Here is a 21,891-nt window from a genome sequence, read left to right as displayed (position 1 = left end):
CTCCTCCTGCTTGGCTTTTACTACATACTTAAAACCCCCTTCCCCCTCCCTCGCTACGCCCACTCGCCTCATCCTGGCTCGTGGCTCGTGCGTGGTGCAATTTTGTGCAATGACACGCCACACAAACAACAACAACAGCAACAACAACAACAACAACATCGTTTGCATCGTTTCGGTATCGTTTGCTGTTGCTGCTGTTGTTGTTGTTGTTGTTGTTGTCGCTCATGTCTATTAAGTCAAATTAATTGTCCATTTATTTGTTTGCCATTTTGGCGATGCAGGCGAACGCTAGAAGCAGCCATCAAATATAATTCGACAGGCAACATGAACACTGAACGCTAAAAACGGTAAACAGCAAATGGCAGCAGGAGGCGGCGGGGCAGGCGGGGGAGGCGAGGTAGCTATGGCTTGATCGGAACAATGCATAACTAAGAAAAAGACAGAAACAAAAAAAAAAAAAAATACAAAAAATAACAAAAAACAAAAAACCACTTGAATGTAAATACAATTTGTTGGCTCTATTAAAAATGAATTAAGCTTCATTTAAATGGCAGCAGGCAGAGCCAACGTTAGTTGACGTTGTTGTTGTTGTTGCTGTTGCTGCTGCTTGAGTGATGTGCGCCATTTTGTTTTTGGGGCCTGACGCTCGTGCTGCATTATCGATGAGCAACAAAATTGATTCCAAGTGCAGTTACGTGCATGCAAGGCACGAGAAAAACAGCAAACAACAATAGCAACAACAAAATAACAAAAAACATAAAAGGCAAAAAACAAAAGAAAACGAACAACAAAATGCATAAACATTATAAATGAGACAAGCAAAGCCTTTCAGAGAGTTGCCAAGTAAACTGCATGTGTGTGTGTGTGTGAGTGTGTGAGTGTGCCTTGGCAACATTTGCTGAGAGCGCAACATGCAAGCGACTGCAGCAGCGGCAGCTTAAGAGCGCGCGAAGAGCGCGCCAAAGCGAAATTGCAGGCAAAACTTTTCACTCAAACGCTGCGTCGCAGTCGCAGCGACGCCAGCTGCGCGAGAGCAAAAGAGAGTGAGCGCGCTCGGTGTGTGCGTGTGTGTGTGTGTGTGCCTGCGATGAGTTGGAGTTGCCTGTGTGTATGGGTGCAATCGAGTCGAGTCGCTCTTGAGTGCAAACACTGACCAACGCAGTCGACGTAGACGCCGTTGCAGCAGAGCGTGAGCAGAGAGCAGAGAGTCGGAGTGCTAAGCGAGAGAGTGAGAGCGAGAGAGACCGAGCGTGTGTGTGTGTGTGTGTGTGCTAGTGGGTGAGAGCGAGTGCACTTGGCGAAACCTTGGGGTCGGAGGTTCGCCCCAGCCGGCGCACGTGGCGACCACGACCACACGACTCCAACGGCCGACTCCACACGACACAACGAGTGGGTTTTTTCGGAGGCGCCATGTAACCCTCTACGCACAGCAGCGCTGGCCACAGTACGCTGCCCGCTGCCCTCTGCCCGCTGCCTGCTGTCCGCTGCCCAGGGCCTGTGTGTGGCCCGCCTGGCCACGCCTACGCTGCGACACCCACGCAAAGAGGCGCTAGTTAGGATTGGTTCGCCGCCGTCGCACTGGACAGCAGCGGCTGCGGCGGCTCCTGCTGCTCCTGCTGCTGCTGGGAGTTGGGAGTTGGGACAGGCTTGTGTCATGCAGTTTTTGTAGTTTGCGCTGCTGCCGCTGCGGCCGGCGTCGCTGCCTGCAGTCGCCGCTTGGGCAGTTTTCTGTGTGTCCAGCGCGTAAAAAGCCGCTGCCGGCGCCGACGTCGAACGGTTTTCTCTCTGCTATATTCTTTTCTTTGCCATTTTTTTTTTTTGCATTTTGTTTTGCTGTTCTGCCGTTTGTTTTTCAAAGTTTTCGTTTTGTTTTTTAGTTGTGTTTTTTTGTAAAAATTTTTGGGGATTATTGATGCCGGGCAGGCAGGCTAGCTGGCCAGCTAGCAGGAGGCAGGCAGGTTAGCAGGAGGCAGGCTGACTGGCAGCTTGGCGGCGGGTGGGACTTAGGCAGCCAGCAATTGGGCAGTTTTTGTTTTGGCCCGTTGCGTGCGTGTGTGTATATGTGTGTGTGTGTGTGTGTGTGCGAGTGTGTGTGCGAGTGTGTGTGTGTGTGTGAGGCAAATGAAAAATAGTAAAGCTGTAAAACGCAAGGATATTGATGAAGCACACTCGAGCGCATAGAGAACCTACCCTACATATCTACCTCTCTCTCTTTCTCTTTCTCTCTCTCTCTCTCCCTCTCTATCTCGCGCGCGCTGTGCGTAGGGGATTACAAGCGTTGGGCTGGCGAATGCGCCTGCTCGTCCGTTTCAAGTAAACAAAGACGCCCAAATGGCAGCTACCCCTCCACCTCCACCTCCCCCTGCCCCTGCCCCTGCCCCTGCCCCCTCCACTCGTCCCTTGAGAACATAACTGCATAAATACGGCTGTAAAGTTGTTAATGCGCTCGACTCGACGGCGACGTCACTGCCGACGTCGACGTTGACGTCGACTGCGTGTTGCTGTGCGATGTGCGAAAGTTTGTGCTGTTATTTACGCGGCAGACAAAAACTAATCACGGCCAACGGATTGAGTTAATCAGGAAGGCAAGGGCAAGGGCCGCTGCAACACACGAGGCGTATGCGTAATGTGTGTGAACTGAACTACACAGCGCAGGCTGCTGCCGGAATCTGATTAATTTATGGCTTTACAAATAACTGACGAAAGTTGCACAGCTTTTAAAACACACACAAAGCCAAGAGGAGAACAAAAAATTGATGTAGAAACTATTTTTGGTTTAGTTCAAATTGTTCTCTATATAAATATGAATATAAATATAAATATATGTATGCAGATGTGTGTATATACACATATATAATGGGTGTAGGAGTTATGCATATATGCATATATTTACAGTTACTTTTGTATGTTTATCAACGATGTATTAGAGCTAAAGAGACTTTTTACTAGGTCGGAGATACTTTTGTATCTTTATCAGTTATACTCAGAGTTATATAGACTATGATAATATCATATATAAATAATGAGATATAGATCTAAAATACATCGTTAATTATAGGCAGAGATTGTGCTTGATGTGCATTCTCCCCCTTAGATACTTTTGTATCTCAAAGATACATTTGCAAGCGAGTGCTACCTTTCAAAGTTGAAGTATGCTTAGCTCTGTTCTAGGCATATTCTGGATATACTTTACTATCTCTATCACTCATACCTACAATTATACTTATATGGAGACATTCTGGTCTATGACTACTTTTGTATCTTTCAGATACATTTGTATATAAATGCGGCCATACAAAGTCCAAATATGCTTGGCTCTCACGCAGTTGAATATCGCGCGTGCAGCAGTTGCTTGTGTAGCGACAAGATACTTTCTGTTACTTCATAGATACTTTTGTATCTTCATCTCTCATACTTCAGCTTTCTGCAAAATGTGATTCACACATACCTAATTGTCTCTAGATATTGATTTATGAGCGGCTCAAGTGTATGTCTGTGCTTAGATAGTTTTATATCTAATATATATAAACTAATATAAAATACAGTCGAGTCTCGATAATTTGTAATCCCCTAAATCGAAAATCGCGATAAATCGAAAAAAAAGAGAAAGAAATTCATTTTTGGTGAGTCTCGATAGTTTGAATTTTTGTGTAAGTCGAAAAAAAAACCTGATTCCCTTGCCATTTCGAATTATCGGGATTCTACTGTATATGAAATAGTAGAATATCTCTATTGAAGAGCTGCCTATAGATTATGATTCTCAGAGTTTCATTTGATCTTTTGCAGATACATTTACATCGATCTATGTATCTCGTGCCTATGCATCTCGAAACTGTTTCAATAGTATGTGTATACAGTTTATATAAATAAACTATATTTAAAGCACAAGTAAACTATATAATTAAACAAATCTTATTCTACAATAAGTGAAGAATATTAAAATTGTGTTTAATTTCTGTTTAAATTTTTTAAAAAAATAATTTATATATAGTGCAAACTTTATATATATTAGATATATATATATAAAGCACCTATATTTACTCTAGTTGCTTATTGGAGTGTATTGAATATTCGTTATCTTGCGCCTCGATTCATTATTTATATTTTCGTTGCTGTGCGAAATGGCAGTGTTTGGTGTGCAAACACTTTCTAAAGAATTTTTGGCTAGCAATTTATCAGCTACTCCCCCTCCGCCCCCTCCCCCCCCACCTTTCTCTTCGCTGCAAAGTTGTTAGTTACAAAAGGCTAATGCCGTGCGAGCACAACTGTACTTTTCACTTGTGACGCGTCCGGACATGGCAATCGTCTAAATAAACACAAAATGCAATAAATTTAGCCATCGATTATGGGCTCCAAAACGGGCGCGCAGGCAAAACAGACAGGACAAGGGTTGCCCACTGCTGTGGGCCGACGCGGGGGACGGAGGTGGGGGGTCAGTTGAAAACTAGGAACTGGTAAATGGTTACAGACGGGCATACATAGCGAGCGAGAGGACTACGACATTTGCATGTGGCTACGCTCCAGTTCGATTCGAGTTTTTGGGCGTAACGCACAGCAGAGGGGGGTGGCTGGGCTGGGTTGGGTTGGGTTGGGTGTTGCTGCCTAGGTGAGTGTATATAACCAATGGATACGCATTGATATAGCATCGATAACCTGCAGCAGCAGCCAGCACCAGACGACGACGACGACGACGACGACGACGACGACTGACCTCTTGGGAGTAATAGAGATGGCAGCAGAGAGAGCGAGTGAGAGAGTGAGAGTGAGAGAGTGAGAGATGGGGAGACAGAGCGAGACAGAGAGTGCGGGAGAGAACAGGCGGCGAACACATACGAACCAATATCCAAAAGCCGAGAGTTGAAGACGAAACTGACTGAAAACTCTCTATGCCTCGTCCGCCCCCTCGCCCCTTGACCCCTTCGCATGGACGCCCCTGTCCCTTTTGTTAATTAAGTTTCGTTTGTTTTGCGAGCTGCTGTGTTTTGAACTCTGCGCCGGACATGGCCACAAATGGAGTTGCACGAAGTCCGAAGCTCGCCCAGGCCAGGTGCCCGGCCAGGTGTGAGGCGAGCGAGCGAGCGGTTTTCATTTCGATTGCGGGTGTCAGCCGGGCAGCTGTCAATATGTGCGACACCTGGCAGGAAGCCCTGAAAAAGACTGAAGCCAAAGCAGCAGCAGCAGCAGCAGCAGCAGCAGCAGCAACAGCAGCAGCAGCAACAGCAGCAGCAGCAACAGCAGCAGCAGCAGCAGCAGATATAGCCATGGGATCAACTCGAAGCTAGCTGATCTTCAGCCGGACGGCCGGACTGCCGGACGGGCGCCCGAGGCCAATAGTTTGATGAGGCTGCGACTGCGGCTGCGACTGCGACTGCGTTCAGCTGGACGCCGACTTTAACTTACTTTTAATTAATAACTTGTCAGTGTGCAAATGACATGAGAGAAGCTACCAAGTTAACGCCCCTGGGCTAGCAATTTCGCGTTGCAACAGCAACAGCAGCAACAGCAGCAGCAGCAGCACAACAAGTTCTTGCAGTCAGCCGCAGCGTTCACAAAAAACTTTTGCAGCGCGCTGCTTGGGATGCTGCAGCTAGCGCCGAGCTTTGCGTGTTGCCCCCCATTTGATTGGCGTCTAATAATGCCCCCGTACTCAGATTACAGCTCGAGAGCCACAAAGCGGAAAAAAGAAAACAAAATAAAGCAAATCATTTTCCAAATTCTATAAATAGAAAACTTGAAACAAAGCCAGAGTCAACTCTTAGATAGATTTTTTCTAAATTACTTCATTGCTTCAAACAGTTAATTGCTTCAGTTGCAGGTGAGTGGAAGGTAAGGTGACATGCGGTATGTGTAGAGTGAGGTAAGGTAAGTGAAAAGAAAGGTACATATTTAAAAGATGAGTTAAGATGAGCGCAAGGTAAGGTATGACAAATTGTATCTAAGAAGCTTCTCATCTGGAATAACTTCTAGAGCTACACTTTGCCTAACAAGTAACGCGAATGTATGTGAAATTGCAAGTCCATCGCACTTATAGGTTACGAGATATCTGGGTTCATACGCACGGATAGACTGGCCCACAAACCCACAGAGGTTCATAGACTCAGCTGATAGACGCGCTGATTTGAAGTAGTATATATACTTTATGTGGTCTGCCACGCCCACATTTTGCCTGTTTCATGCAATTGCCCAACAAGATTATATCCTGATTTCTCATCCTCAATGGGTTCAGGGTACAGAAATTAAAAATTTTTTTTTTGTAAAATATATTTCAGCAGTCCAGGCCAAATGCTGCGAACTAGTTGAAGCCAGAGCCTTACTTAAATAAACAACAAAAAATATATAAAATATAATATATAACATATATAAAATATAATATTATTTTATATAATATTATTCCACACTTTTCAGCTTTGGTTCACAGTTCTGTTTACAGTGCACAAGTTGAACTGTTGCCGCTCTCTCTCTCTCTCTCTCTCTCTCTTGCTCTCCTTCGTTGCCTGATTTTCTTAAAGTTTCGCGGCGTCTGCTTTATAGCCGCTGTCACAGCTGAGGGATAAGGTCAAGTAAGTAGTTGAAATGAAGTCAAATAAATATAACTTATGGGCAGAGCGAGTCCTTGTTGTGCGCGTTGTCCCAGTGCAATGCTGCTATTATGACCCCATGCCCAACATTTTGACCTAATTTTACAAATGCTTGCGTACCCGTTCTCTCTCTCTCTCTCTCCCTTCTCCCTCTCTCTCTTTCTCTTCTTATCTATTGTCGTCTCGTTCGCTCTGTTTGTTTGCGTAAAATGGGTTAAAAGTTCTGTGCCATTTGGTTCGGCAGTCGCTGCTTTGGGTTAGCGTTAAGTTGCTAGCTGAGCTGAGCAAACTTAAAACGCTTTTCCCTCTGCATTGGCACGCCCCTCGCCTCCTGCGTTTTCCCTCGGTGTGACGCGTTTGGCGCCCACGCGAAAATGTCACACAATGACACAGCGTTAAAATGGCGTCCGCAACTTATAAAAAATAAGTAAAAATGAAAAAATGAAATAAAATAAAATAAAAATAAAAATAAAAAATATAAAATAAAAAAAAGGGGAAAAAATACGAAATGAGTTGTCAGTCCTTGAAGGATGCGGAGGGTCAGAGCTGGCTGCCGTAGTGACAAATGCAGCAGGGCCAATGTGCAATGTAATAGAAAAAGTTAAATTAGATAACGCACTGACTCGGGAACGGGGGATCTCTGCATGACACTGAACAACAGCGTGGAGAAGTGACGAGGGTGGGCGGAGGGGAGGAGGTATTGTGCAAAAGAATGGCAGCAGGACAACAGGAGAACAGCAATCCCGGCCAGGTGTTTAGCTGTGAGGGGCAGCAAGCAAAGGGGAACTAATTAGATCATTAGGCGAGGGGCTGGGCCAAGTGACTCTGTTAATTCCACATAGAGTTGACTTATACAAATAACACTCATGCTTACACTTGACTACCATGGCAAATCATATTGTAATTGTTGTATTCCGATTAACTTTTGCACTAAATACCGTCACCAAGATTTACTAAGTATGCTAATACTGAAACTTGTACTAATACTTGTACGTACAATTGCCTCATACACATATATACTCTCACTTATACGTCTACTCATTCTTATACATAGTCATATAGACTCTAATACTTATACTGATACTGAGCGAGCACTTAAACTTTTACTTAGTTTCATTCTTATAAACACTCTTATACTTAGTATACTAACACCTGTACTAATAATTACTCTCATTCTTAAACAAGCACTTAAATTTATAAAAACTCTCATTCTTATACACACTCTTATATTTCTACTCTTGCATAAGCTGGCTCTTAAGATTATACTCCCTCTCATACTTTACATACTCTTATACTCACACTTATACTATACTGATACTTGTAGTAGTAATTATTTGCATTATTAAACTAGCACTTCAACTTATGCTCACTTTTCTTCTTATACACACTCTTATACTTATACTGATTCTTAAGCTGGATCTTAACTGAGCTTAACTCACTATTATAATTATACTCACTCTCATAATTGACATACTCTTATATTTATACTGACGTTTATACTTATACGGATACTTATACTAATCATTATACTTAAACTTATACTCACTTTTATAGTTATCATCAAATGAATATAGCTACACATAATCACACTAGTACTTATACACACTCTTTTTGGCATATACACACACTTTTACTTATACTCTAAGTATATACTTATACATACTCTTTTACTTACTTTTACTTTTACTTATACTAATACTTATACACACTCTTTTTGGCATATACACACACTTTTACTTATACTCTAAGTATATACTTATACATACTCTTTTACTTATACTCACATATACGCTCATACTAATACTTTTATACTCATACATTTACATACATTATACTCTTATACTTATACTCATACAGATATACTAATATACGTACTTTTACTCATGGTCGCACTTTACTTTTATGAGTTTATACTCACTTTTATACTTTTGATTACTCTTATACTTCAGCAAATATTATTGTTATGTATTACTAAGAAGTATAGCGTGAGGGTATAAGTATGTGTGCTAGTATAACTGAGAGATTATGCATAATTGTGAATATATACATCGATTTTATCTATTAGATAGGTATAAATAAAGGTAAAAGATTCAGTAATGTACTACTGAGAATAAGTGTAGTATGAGTAGTATAGGTATGCGTATTATTATTTGTATACTTATCTATATTTTAACTTATACATATCATATCAGTCATACTCACACTTATATCCTCACGCCATGCCTATTATCGCTTATATTTCTATACTCGCAAGAATGCTTGACACAGTGCCACGTATATAGTCGCACATTCTAGTCATACCTTTGCTCACACTTCTACTCACACTTCTACTCACACTTCTACTGACACTTCTGCTTCAACTTCCACTTAATTAGCTGCGGCTGCTCTGGATTAATCGAATGATTAAGTGCCATTTGAGGCAAATGTGTTTCTGTTTTTCCCATATGCAATTTGCTCAACAAGCTGTAACTCAGACAGACGCATTTACGCGTTTGGCCTCAGCCACAATGCTATAAAGGAACAACAGTCCAAGCAACAACAGCAACAATAACTACGGCAACAACAGCAGCAACAGCAGCAACAGCAACAACGGCTACAACATCTCTCATCATCATAATTAAATTGCAATTTTTCTCACTTAGAAACTGGTCTGTGCTGGCTGCGTGGCTTTGGGTAAAGTTTGCTTAACGCAATGTTTTGGTTATTACATTAATTTCAACTCGGCTCAGACATGGACACATTAGACACTGTCTTGGCCCTGAGCGCAGCCAGCCAAGCGTGGGCGGTGGCAGGAGAGCAGGGAAGCAGGGGAGCAGGAGGAGGAGGACTCTGGGTATTGTAGGACACACATAATTAATAACTCAATCCAAGCGGAAATCTTAAAGGCAGTCTCGCCCACTGTATGAGTGTGTGTGTGTGTGTGTGTGTGTTAAGACAATTAACTGAGAGTGTATGTGTGTGTGTGTGTGTGAGTGTGTTTTGATGTAGTGCGTGCGCTGCCAGGGCTGCAATTAAAGCAACAGCAGCAACAACTTGAAATTGCATTCGAAATGCAATCGCAACAGGCGGAAGCTTCAGCTCCAGCTCCAGCTCCAGCTTCAGCCTCTGCTTCAGCTTTAGCTTCTCAGTTGCAGTTGGAGTTGGAGCTTGTTGCTGCTGGCCGGGCTTTGACGCACTGCCAACCTGTAATTAAGTTAATGAATAGTCAACCAGCTCAGACGCACCGCAACAATTGCTCCCCGGGCGCGAGGAGGGTCACTGGCAGGGGGCGGTATCTGTTAAATGCATCTGTAACTGTAATTAGCGCCGAGTGCGTCTAACGGCCGCTCGCGCATTGTCAGCCAGGCCAGGCGAGGCGAAGCCAGGCGAAGCCTCTGGGCCGTGGGCGTTCTATGGCATTTGCAGTGGGCGGGTTTGATTGTTCAATCATAAACGCTGTACGACCATTTAAAGACACACTTTGAGGAACTCTGTTTACTTTGCCAATTAGCTCGATCGCCTCCGCTCCAGGGCGGCCAGCCAAGACGAAAACGGCGAAAACGTGTGGGTAGGTCGGCGACCGCTTAGGATCCAACCCAGGGGGTTGGATCAATCAATAAATGTCAAAGAATGCTGCAGGGCCGGAAAAATGACAAATATTTGCTAAGGGGAAGGAATGAAAGAATGAGATAGAGAGAGAGAAAGAGAGAGAGAGAGAGAGAGAGAAAGAGAGAGAGAGAGAGAGAGAGAAAGAAAAGGTAGAAGAAATTCATGTCCAAGCCGGATTTACATAGGATTTCCTTTGTATGCAATTCAAATTCTGATCGAGATCTATTCGAGCAGATCTAGATCTCCATTATATACTACAAGCGCTACAGCAGAGGCTTTTGCCAGATAAATAGATTTTGTTTTAAGATTTCCTCTCTCTACATCTAGTATAGTAGTAGTTGTAGTATACGAACTATAATTTATGCTATAACAAATGAGTTCAGAGCAATTCAGATATCCTAGCCTAGCTGTATGCTCAGATATAGGATTGGCGTGCTTTACCCCCGACTATTATCAAGCTCCAGTGTACTTAGATATGATTAGAAATCGGGGGTAGAGCGCTCTAATGGACTGAAACTAGAGCTAAATCGTAAGTAAAGTCATCATGCCTCATGCGCATAGTTCAAGTTCGTATTGCTTCTAGGGAATACTTACTACATATTCACTTAATTCATTCACTCAAGCTGAGTTAGGCCCAAGTAATGGAGTTATCTGGTGATTATATTAGGCTCGGATGTCAGCCTAATCAATGACATTAATGCCATGCAGAGCCTTTGTCAACTGAAGGAGAGTTCCGTGCGGTGTGCTTTCTTCGGCTGGCCTTCCGGTGCTTGAAGACTTCCGGATCTGGCAGCTGTCTCTGGATGCTTGGGTCGGTTGATTGAGTTGGCACAGCCGTAGCCCGAATTGCGCTTTATGTATATCGGTACATTGAATGGCGCACGCTCTGACCGAGTGAGAGAGAGGGAGAGAGAGGGGGGAAGGTAAGCCGAGACCAGTTCATTTTAATAACTCGGAAGATGATGGCATTTCAATATACATACGTGTGTGTACACCCATTTGACCATTTAACGTGCTGCTTGCATGTGAAACGATAACTGAGAAACTCGGTTGCACCTGCGTGGACGAGCTGGCAACTTGCAACTTGCAACTTGCAACTTGCGACTGCGACTGGGACTGGGACATCGGCGTCTCAGCGCCTCTCATTTAATTGCTGTTAGAACTTGGCCAAGCAATAACGGGGCAACGGCTCGCGATGATGAATTGCTTTTTGCACACTTTAATTGGACGAATGTGTAATTAAGTTGTGGCCGATGGATGTGGCAGCAACAGCAACAACAACAACAACAACAACAACAACAGCAACCGAATCAACAACAAGAGCTGCTGGCCTGTTTGGGGCACATAAATTGACTCGGCTGGGGTCGCCTGCTGGCCAAGGCGCAGGATACTCGCGCATCGAGCTCGCAATTTCCCTGAAATCTTCAAATCAAACAAGACGCATGCGTTGCGCATGCGCAATGAAACGCGTCACTGTGTGGCAGGCCGCCGAGTGTTTGCCACAGCAGCAGCCACGCAACAGCACACAGTCGACTATCCTTTGCTCCAACTCCAACTCCAACTCCGACTCTGATTCTGATTCTGACTCTGACTCTGACTCTGACTGAGACTCAGACTGTGACTGAGTCTGAGTCGGAGACTCTGGCAGCGTCTGCAACAGCGACTCCAAATCGGATGCTGGTCGTGTTCATTAACGCTTGGCCATTAAACTTGATGCAGCGACTTGATGGGTCGTCGACTGGTTGCACATGCCCCCAACACCCCTGACCCCCTCTGACACCAGCCCCTCTGCCTTGCCTCGCTTCTTGCAGTTGGCAGTTTTAGGAAAGCGTTTAATCGCATTTACATAGATTAGGCAGAATTTGTGTGAAATTGAAACTGCAAAAAAGCGTGCAAAGTGCGAAGATTACACCAAACACTCACACACACACACACACACACACACACAAACGCATGCAACAACTGCAGTTGGCTGAGCTATGAGCTCTTCGCTTATTAAGTTTGAGCTGGCATTTGCTCACTAACAAAACTCTAAGCCTCTCAATTGGACGCTCAGCTGTCTAAACAGCGGCGGATAAATCAGTAAAGCATGCGGAAATTTGATTCATAAACAAAATATTGTGACATCATAATCTGAATAATTGGGGGAGAGTGAATAATTGGAGAATGTTATCATAACAGCCCGGCGAGACTTTAAGCTCCAGTTGTCCGAGCTTTGTCTTTTAATCCATTTCGGCGTGCTGAAGTGAAACAGGCTTTTAATAAATATATAAATATTTTTGTATATACATACATAAGTACATAAATGCTGGCCAGTGAAATATAAGCCATTAGGGCTTATGCATAACTAAATGCTTGACGAGCTGCAGCTGAAGGCTTCTTCAGTTGCCTTTTTTCCACCTTTTTCACTTTTACATTTTTTGCTATTTAGCTATGCAAATGCGTTTACTATTCGCAGAGGGAAGTGCACATTTCGATGAGTGAAAGGGAGAGGAGAGAGAGGAAGAGAGAGAAAATGGAAATTAAGGGGGTAGATAAAGAATGAGAAGGAGAGGGAGAGAGAGACCAGAATGAGCAATAGAAATAGTGGAAGATAAAAAGAGATAGATAGAGAGTAAGAGAGAGAGAGAAAGAGAGAGAACGGGATAGAGATGGAGAGAGAAAAAGAGAAAGAGAGAAAAACAGAATGAGAGAGAGAGAGACAGAGAGAGAGAAAAAGAATGAGAGGTAGATATAGAATTGTAGAGAGATAGCGAGACAGGCAAAGGGAGAGAGAGAGAGAAAATTGGGAAATTGGAAAGTTGGGAGAAGGATGTTAGAGAGATGAGAAGAAAAAGAGAGACAGAGAGAGGGAGATAACTATAGATCGTTAGATATCTCATATACAGAAACGGAGGCAGATAAAGAAATCGAGAAAAATTAAGAGGAATGAATAAATGAACTCACAACGACAAAGGAATAGAGTGAATATTCTGAGAGAGAGATAGACATGCCTTGAAAGACAAACGCAGTGAGACGCAGGGAAGGGAGAGAATCAAGGAAAGAGTGAAAGAGAGACACTTGAAGAGAGGCAGGATATTAGCCTAGTCTAAAGTTTTTTTCCACATATGATCCATAGCAAACTATATTTATATTTATAGTCGCTTTCGAATAGTAAATAGAAATAGTAAGGGTATTCCATGGCCGAAATATGCTCTACCCTCATTGATTCTTTCATGTTGTGCGCTCGCTCTCTTTCACTGCTCGTTTTTGTCACAGCCGAAATTTCTTCATCAATTAAGAACATCAACTCGTTGTCGCAGCCACCAACAAAGAAAACTGAAAGCGGAAAACAGAGCAAAAAAAAAAAAAAAAAAAGGAGAATGAGAATGAGAAAAAAAATATAAGAAAATGTAAGAAAGGCATTCAAGACATGGACTATGAAAAGAAAATCGAGCAAAATAAAAACCAAAGCAGGCACAAAATGAGGAAAATGTCGTTGCTGTCCCACATCCCCAGCCCGTCCCCCGTCCATGACCATGCCGATGTCCTGCCCTGCCCTGCCCTGTCCTGCCCTGCCTGGTTGCTGGTGTGCCTGTCCATACTTGTTATTATCCTTCGTCGAGGACGCTGACACTTTTTCGTCATTACTGTTAAAAGCGTTAAGGAAAGGCGTCGAATGGGCCAGAAGAAAAACGAGCAGGACGAGCGCAAGGACGACCAGGACCCGGACGGTGAAATGAAAAGAGTTTTATCAGGCTAAATAAAAAAGAAAAGCAAAGAGATAAAAATGCAAGGCAAGAAAAAGAAAAATCACTAAGAAAAGAAAATTGTAAGAAAATGCAAGACGCTGGCATGAAATCTGTGCAAGCGCCAGGCGCCAATGCAATGGCTGGCCCAGGTCGCAGGGAGTGGTCGAGGGGGCGGGTGGAGTGGCTGATGGGGCTGTCGGGCAATGTTGTTGGCCAGGGTGCCAAAAATTGAGGTTATCGCTGCGAGGACAACGCTGGCGGCAGCCAAAGGCGCAAGCAAAATAATAAGCAAGCAGCAGGACGAAATTTCCACGCTGTTGTGGCTGGAGTGCTGCAAATGCCAGGCTGCGACGCGTGGGCGGCCCTTAGTCAGGCTCATCAGCCCGGCAGTCAGAATCTACGTCGTCCTCGTCGTCATTGTCGTCATCGTCGCCGTCGTCGTCGTCGTCGTCGTCGTCCTGCGTGCTGCACGCGTCGCTGCGCTCAAATGCCAAAATGTGCGCCGATTGCCTTCGTCCTTGTCGCCTTCGCCTTCGCTCTCCCCTCGCTTGTCCTGCCCGTTGTGCATTTTTCCCATCCCTTCCTGCACACACACACACACACGCACGCACACACTAACACATGCACGCAGCTGCAGACGCACACGCAGTGGCAGGCACTTGCTTGTTTTTCCTTGCCGGCATTTTTCTCGTCCTGCCCAAAAGAAGTGGAAGAAGAAGCAGCTGAAAAAAGCGAAGTTTTTCACAAGTTTTTGGCAGAGATTGATGAATTTTGATGATGTTTACGCGCAAAAGAAGCATTTTTTTTCTATCTTCAGCTCCCGTCGCGCCTCCTGCTCGCCTGCTCTCCTGCTCTCCTGCTCGCCTGCTCTCCAGCTCCTGTTGCTGTTGTTTCCTTGGCAAGCAGCGGCATCCTTGAAATAACCTTAATCCCAAGCACAAGGGGCCAAAATGAATGATGTCTATAAGACGACGACGCCAAAGCTGGCGACGCTGCCTCCTGCTCTGCCTCTCGCTCTGTCTCTCGCTCCTCCTTCTCTCTCCCACAGTTGCCCCTCTCAGTTTTTGGCTAGTGCATTCCTTTGGCATTGCATTTGCACATTAACCCAATCCCAATCCCAAGCCCAAGCCCAGCTCCAGCTACGTTTTACATTTCAAGGATATCGGCTCCCTCTCTCTCTCTCTCCCTTCCCCCTCGTCCCCCACTCCTGCTCTCCCTCTCTCGCGCTTTGTTGTGTTTTGTTTACCCCACTTTTCAGTGCGTTAGATTTTCATTTTCTTCGCAATTTCATTTGCTTGCCACACGCGACGCAAAGTGGCTATTCAGTTACCCCCTTCCTCTGTCCTCCTAGCCACCCTCCACTCACGCCCCTCCCCCCTGTCGTTCGTGAGCGCTGTAATGCGTCTGTCGGTCGCCGGCATCTGCAACGCAAGGACGCATATTAATATCCTTACTTAGCTGCATGAATTGTGCTTGGCACGTTTTTCCACTTTCCAGCGTCTGGTGCGTCTCCAGCTTCCACCTAGAAACTATGTGGTTCCGTTCGGCCATGCAGGTGTCTGGGCACCTGCCCGAGCCGAAAGCCTCAGCAAGTGCTTAGCGCAGCTTCTGAGAGTTTTCTACTTAAGCAACTAAACGATTTAACAACTGAAAAGGCTGCACAAATAGAAGCAACATACCAAACAGCCAAGAGACCACGCCGCCAGCTCGCTGACTCCCGGGCTTAAAGCTGACCCACTGCATCACTTCACATTTGCTCAGAGTCTGAGCTGAATTTAATGTTGTTATTGGAAATAGACTAATCCAAGTGTTATTAGGTGAGAAGCTTTGCATATTATATGAATTGCATTTGGGTTGGTTTCTGCTTTGTTGGCGAGATCCGACAGATCCTATGGGTGCCTGGTAAGACCCTTCGTCTGTTTGCTTTATGCAGTTTGTTTATAATCCCGTCAGTTATATAGATCCGAGGGATCCTCTGGGTGCCTGGTAAGATTTGCTTTGGTTACTCTGTGCGTGGATCTTTTGTAGATCCGAGAGATCCTATGGGTGCCTGGTAAGACCCTTCGTCTGTTTGCTTTATGCAGTTTGTTTATAATCCCGTCAGTTATATAGATCCGAGCGATCCTCTGGGTGCCTGGTAAGATTTGCTTTGGTTACTCTGTGCCTGGATCTTTTGTAGATCCGAGAGATCCTATGGGTGCCTGGTAAGACCCTTCGTCTGTCTGCTTTATGCAGTTTGTTTATAATCCCGTCAGTTATATAGATCCAAGGGATCCTCTGGGTGTTTGGTAAGACTCTTCGTCTATCTGCTTTGGTTACTCTATGCAGGTTGTCTGCAGCCCCTTCAATGGCATAGAGATCCTAGGGATGCTCTAGGTACCTGGTAAGACTTTTCGTTTGTTTGCATTGGGCAGTTTATTTATAACTGTTTCAATCACATATACATATGTAGGTGCGACGGATCCTATGGATACTTAGCCCATTCAATTACATATAGATCCAAGGGATCCTATGGGCACTTGGTTAGACTCTTCGTCTATTTGCTTTGGTTACTCTATGCAGTTTGCTTATAACCCTTTCATATATATGTACATGTCGGCTTCAGATCTTCGCTCTTTGATCGTTTCAGCAGAGATTTGCTTTGATTTCGTAAAAGCGGAAAAATGAAATGAAATGAGAGGCCAGCATTTGAAGTGAATAACTCAATTCAAGACTGTAGAGGGTTCTCTATTCAGTGAAGGGATCAGCAATACCTACGAATTTGTCGAGACTTTCACTAAACGATTCTGAAGAAAAATGTTTAATCATATAAGACAGTTATAAGAGGTAAAATAATATTATCGTTGAATAAAACTTTGAAGGGGCAAAGAATGTATGAAAAATGTATGAATAAAGAAGTAAGCGAACTTTCATCAAGGGGAAAGCGATTCTTCAGAAATATTGCGACTTTATGTTAATTGAATTTCATTTTGGATTTGCGCTTAGTTATGTGCAATCCAACTCAGTTGGCATTCGCATATCGCTCATACCACATGTGGGCCCAGTCGCCAATGGCAATCGACCAGCGGCTGCTGATGCTGCTCCTGCTGCTGCTCCTGCTCCTGCTCCCGCTCCTGCTGCTGTTGCTGTTGATGCGGCAGCTGCCACTCAAAGGAGTGCACAAAGTGCACAACAGGGCGGCAAATGAATGCTTCGAACCAGCACACACACACACATGCATACACACACACACACACACACTTGCAACAGCAATACAAAGACGACGTTTATGCAACAATCATTCGCTGAAAATGGCAGCTCAGGCCAAAGATAACGAACAAAAGAGAATAAAACATTACAAGAAAAAAATACAAATAAAGTGAAAAGAAAAAGAAAAAAGCGAAAAATCTAAAAGGAGCAAAACAAAAGCAAGCGCAATGAAAATGAAAACCTACCAAGCTGCATGCCACGCTGCCATCTCTATCCGAGTGTGTATGTGTGTGTGTGTGTGTGTGTGTGCGTGCGTGTGTGTTGCACTTTGATGCTCTTATTGCGTTTCACATGGCAGCAGCAGCGGCAGCAACAACAACAAGCGCAAATCAAATGAAATGCCACAGACAACAACACACACACACACACACATACACAAACACAAATGGGAATGAAAGGAAGAAAGAATGAAAGAATTGCCTTCGAGCCGCCCATGCAATTTGCAGTTATTGCGCACCCACACACACACACACACACACACATACACCGGCACACACACCTCTTTGGCAGCCCCTTCCCTTGGCATCGAGCCGAGGCTTTCATTTCATCTGACGAAATGTAAAATTTTTGCCTTGTTTTATTTTTTCTACATTTTTTTTAAGTTTATTTCCCTTGCATTCGTTTCATTCTTCTTTTTTTTTGCGCCCTTTGCATGCTAACGACGTTTGGCCAGGATGAATGCCAGCGCACGTTGGCCCGGCCAGCACATCAAGTGGCTGTGGAGTCGGCGTCGGAGTCGATGGGGGCTACGTGGGTCAGGCATTGCCAAAAAATCCGGCACGGACGCAGTTGGTCAGCTGCCACTCCACTGCGCGTCTGTCTGTCGTTCAGCCTCTCTCTCTCTCTCTCTCTCTGTGTCTGTTTCTATGTCTATGTGTGTGTGTGTGTGCGCATCCTGGTGCGCACAAAAATATGCAACAAACTACACAACGTGCCCAAAGTGCAAAAGAAAATGTAAATGAAAGGAGTTCGCTGCAAAGTGAAAGCGCAAAAAAGAAAAACTAATTCGATTAATCATCTGGCACAGGCACACGGACTCCAGCTCCAGCTCCTGCCCAGCTCCTGCCCAGCTCCAGCTCCTGCCCAGCTCCAGCTCCTGCTGTTGGTTGGCTAAGGCAGCAAGAGCACTTCGTCCACACACACACACACTCACACGCACGCACACATGCAACATTGCAGTTGTGGTGCTGCGTTTCTGCTGCCGTTTGATGCCTCGGCCAGAGTTTTGCTGTTGTTGTTGCTGCCGCAGTGACTGTCCAAAAAGGATATCGAGTCCTGCCAGCAGCCACACAGATAAATAAATACGCTTCCTCACTGCTTATATTAATTCAAATTCGATGTTCATTTTATTCTCCATTTTTGCTTGCTTTATTTTTATGAACCATTTTGTCATTTATTAATATTGCTTTTTTAAATAAATTGAAATTTTTTTCTTCACTGCTATTTTTATAAAATTTATTAAATACAATATTTATGAATTCTTTTTGTTTTGTGCTTTTTTTTATGTTTATATTTATTTTTATATATTTCCTAACATTATTTGGATATTATAATAAATTTTTCTTTTCTATTTTTTGTTTTTATTTTTTTTTTTTTCAATTTTTTTATTAATACAATATATAGATATATATATATTTTTTTTTGAATTCTTATTGTAATATTTGTTATACTATAATATATGCAATACAACATTTTTTCTGCTTTTTTTTAAATGTTATTATTACTATTTAATTTTTAAAATTTTTTTTCTTCTATTAATAATTATTGATTTTACTATAAATTATTTTATATAAATTATATAAACAAATAAATAAATATGTTTTATACATATTTTGTTTTTTTTTTTTTTTTTTTAATATTATTTATTATAAATATTTTAATTTGATTTTTTCATGTCTGTTATTAATTTTTTACTTTTATTTTTTTTATTTTTTATACATTTATAAATGCCTATTTTATTTTTAATTATTTTAATTATTAATAATAATTATTAATAATAATTAAAATTCCAGCTGTAGCGAATCGCAAGGCTAAATCACAATGCCCGCCCTTACATGAGGCCTCTACACTGCCAGCTGTGTGTGCGTGCAGGTGTGTGTGTGGTTGTGTGTTTATCCGAATGGGAATTAGTGCTGTGCTGTGCTGTGCTGTGTGCTGTGTGCTGTGTGCTGTGTGCTGTGGGTGTTGGCGTGGGTGTAGGCGTTGCTCTATGCTGCAACGACTGCGTCCAGGTCCATGGCGCTGGCACCTGCCCCTGGCTGTCGAATCGCCGAACGCATTCACAGGGCGGCAATTGCTGTTGTTGTTGTTGCCGTTGTTGGTGTTGCTGTTTGGCTGGCCAATCTGCAGGCATATATTGCAATAGGCCCGTCGCGCACAGTGCGTATGCGCAATGTGCATTTCAGCTGAAGTACATATGTGCAAAGTGAGAGAGAGAGAGAGAGAGAGAGAGAGAAAGAGAGAGCGAGCGAGAGAGAGAGCTGGAGTAGCCCACACACATGGGCAACGGATTAGGCATTGATGGCCGAGTGAGTGACTGAATGGCAACATTTTGGGGCATGGGCAACGCCTTCGCTGCAGCAGCTGGGCGAGCTGAGCTATGCAATTAGTCTAATTGCTAAGCATGCCCGGGGCCATTTGCCATTTGCCATTTGCATTTGGCAGGGCGAGGCAGGCGGGGGAGCAGCAGGAGTTGAGCGAAGCAGCAGGAGCAGAAAGAGGAGGCAAGATCGAGCGGGGTAGGCATGCTCATGGCGCTAATCGTTCAAACGAAATCAGCAACAATTCATTTGCACAACAAGCGCCCAGGTCCAATTTGAAGACGACGACGACGACGACGACGACGAAAGAAAAAAACAACCGTCCAAATCCGAATCCCAAATGGAGTCCGAGAGTCGCAAACGTTGTCGTCGCGCCTTGCAGATTATCTTAATTCACGTTGTGGGAGACTAATGAGTGCAAAAGTTGCCAACGTGCTGCCTTTCTCTCTTAGCGATGCATGCCACAGTCGCAGCAGCAGCAGTTGCAGCAGCAGTTGCAGCAGTTGCAGCAGCTTCAGCTTTGCGTTGCAGTTGAACTTGAGCAGACGACGACGTGCATCCATCCAGTCCAGGCGCGCTGCCTGGACGTTGGGTAGACAAGGAAACATGCGTGCGGGGACTTTAATTGAATTAGAGGCGAGCAGCAGGAGCAGAGGGGCGGTGCAGGTAGTATTATCACACACACACACACACACACACACACACACATATAGAGTGTATATGCGAACAGTTGTCGATCTGTGCGTTCCAAAAGCGCATTAATTGTCAGCCGAAGTGAGCGAATCTGACTCGACTGTTATCTCTCTGTGGCAACGCGTTGTGCGTCTGTGCAGCACAGCCTCAGCCTCAGCCTCAGCTTGACTCTCAGTCTCAGCCATGGCTGAGATCTGCAGTCTGGGCACTGTGGTCTGCGGTCTGGGGTCTGGGGTCTGAGGCCTGGGGCCGAGGCCTTGTGTCGCTTTTAATTAAGCATAAATTTCATCACATAAGATACGAGGCAGCTAAGTGAGGCACGCATCTCTTTTGCTGTCTTGCCTTGCAGCTTATTGATGTTGCAGCAACATGCACAGAGCCCAAACTCAGTCCCAAGAAAAACGTTGATAAAGCTGCTATTCACAGCTGTTGTTGTTGTCGTTGTTGTTGCTGCTGCTGTTGTTGTTGTTGTTGTTGTTGCTGTACGACGCATTATGACAGGCCCTAATTGATTGAGCCATTTCATTGGTTGGCCACAGCCCAAAAACTTGAGCAGTTGCATCTGCCTCTCCGCGCGCCCCGCCCCCAGCCTCACCCTCTGGCTTTGTCTCCTTTGCTCCTGTCAGTTTTGTCGCCTGTTTGCCAAGCTGCAAATTGATTGTGGAACTTGCGCGCTCGGGCAGCGCCATCTGACGCCATCTAAGAAAAATGAATGGCCATTAGAAGTGCACTTCGGGCGGCAGCCCAAGCGGTCCAAGCTACTACTTGCCTGCCCGCCTGCCTGCCCGCCTGCCTGCCTGCCTGCTTGTCTGTGGCTTTCCAAGAAACTGCCAACAGCCAACAACATATTGATAACCAGCAGCAGCAGCAGCAGCAGCAGGAGAAGCAGCAGCAGCAGGAGTAGGAGCAGCAGTAGGCAGACTCTGAAGACGAGCTCACACAGCCAGTGCCAGCCGCTGACTGTTTACAACATTCTCGAGCTCTAAACGATTATTCTATATAATGTATTTCGTATGAGGTTCGCTTTTGTTAACTTGGCTTAAAGCAAGCCATTTCAGAGACTTCACATATAAGCTGCCAAGCTAGAAATGCTGTGGATATTTATATAAATTAATTATAGCTACTGCCAATAGAAGCTCTATTTGGGCTTTGAAATTAGTTTCTGATTTGCAGCTCCTTGACAAGCAAAAACACGTATGAGTGTAGAGCATCGCTGACTGCTTAATACTCGCTTTTAGTCTGGTATTTTTGCAGAGAATTCCACTGGGAGTCTGTCAACTATAATAGCCATGGTTCCATAACCTTTGATGATATAGTTTTTCTACTGTACCAATTGTACAATATATACATATGTATGTATAGGCATAAGTATATGCCCATTCGTATATATATAGTTTGTAGTAAGTCCATAGAGGAAATCAATAGTAACTTACATCAATTCGGAATTTCTAGCTAGAAGATTGGGTTGTTTGCATTCAATGAAAAAAAATCTTTTGTCATATATAAAATATA

This window comes from Drosophila mojavensis, unplaced genomic scaffold, assembly GCF_018153725.1.
Source record: "Drosophila mojavensis isolate 15081-1352.22 unplaced genomic scaffold, ASM1815372v1 contig_136, whole genome shotgun sequence".
Taxonomy (NCBI): Eukaryota; Metazoa; Arthropoda; class Insecta; order Diptera; family Drosophilidae; genus Drosophila; species Drosophila mojavensis.
The sequence above is the reverse complement of the archived record's forward strand: the minus strand, read 5'-3'. Positions refer to the sequence as shown.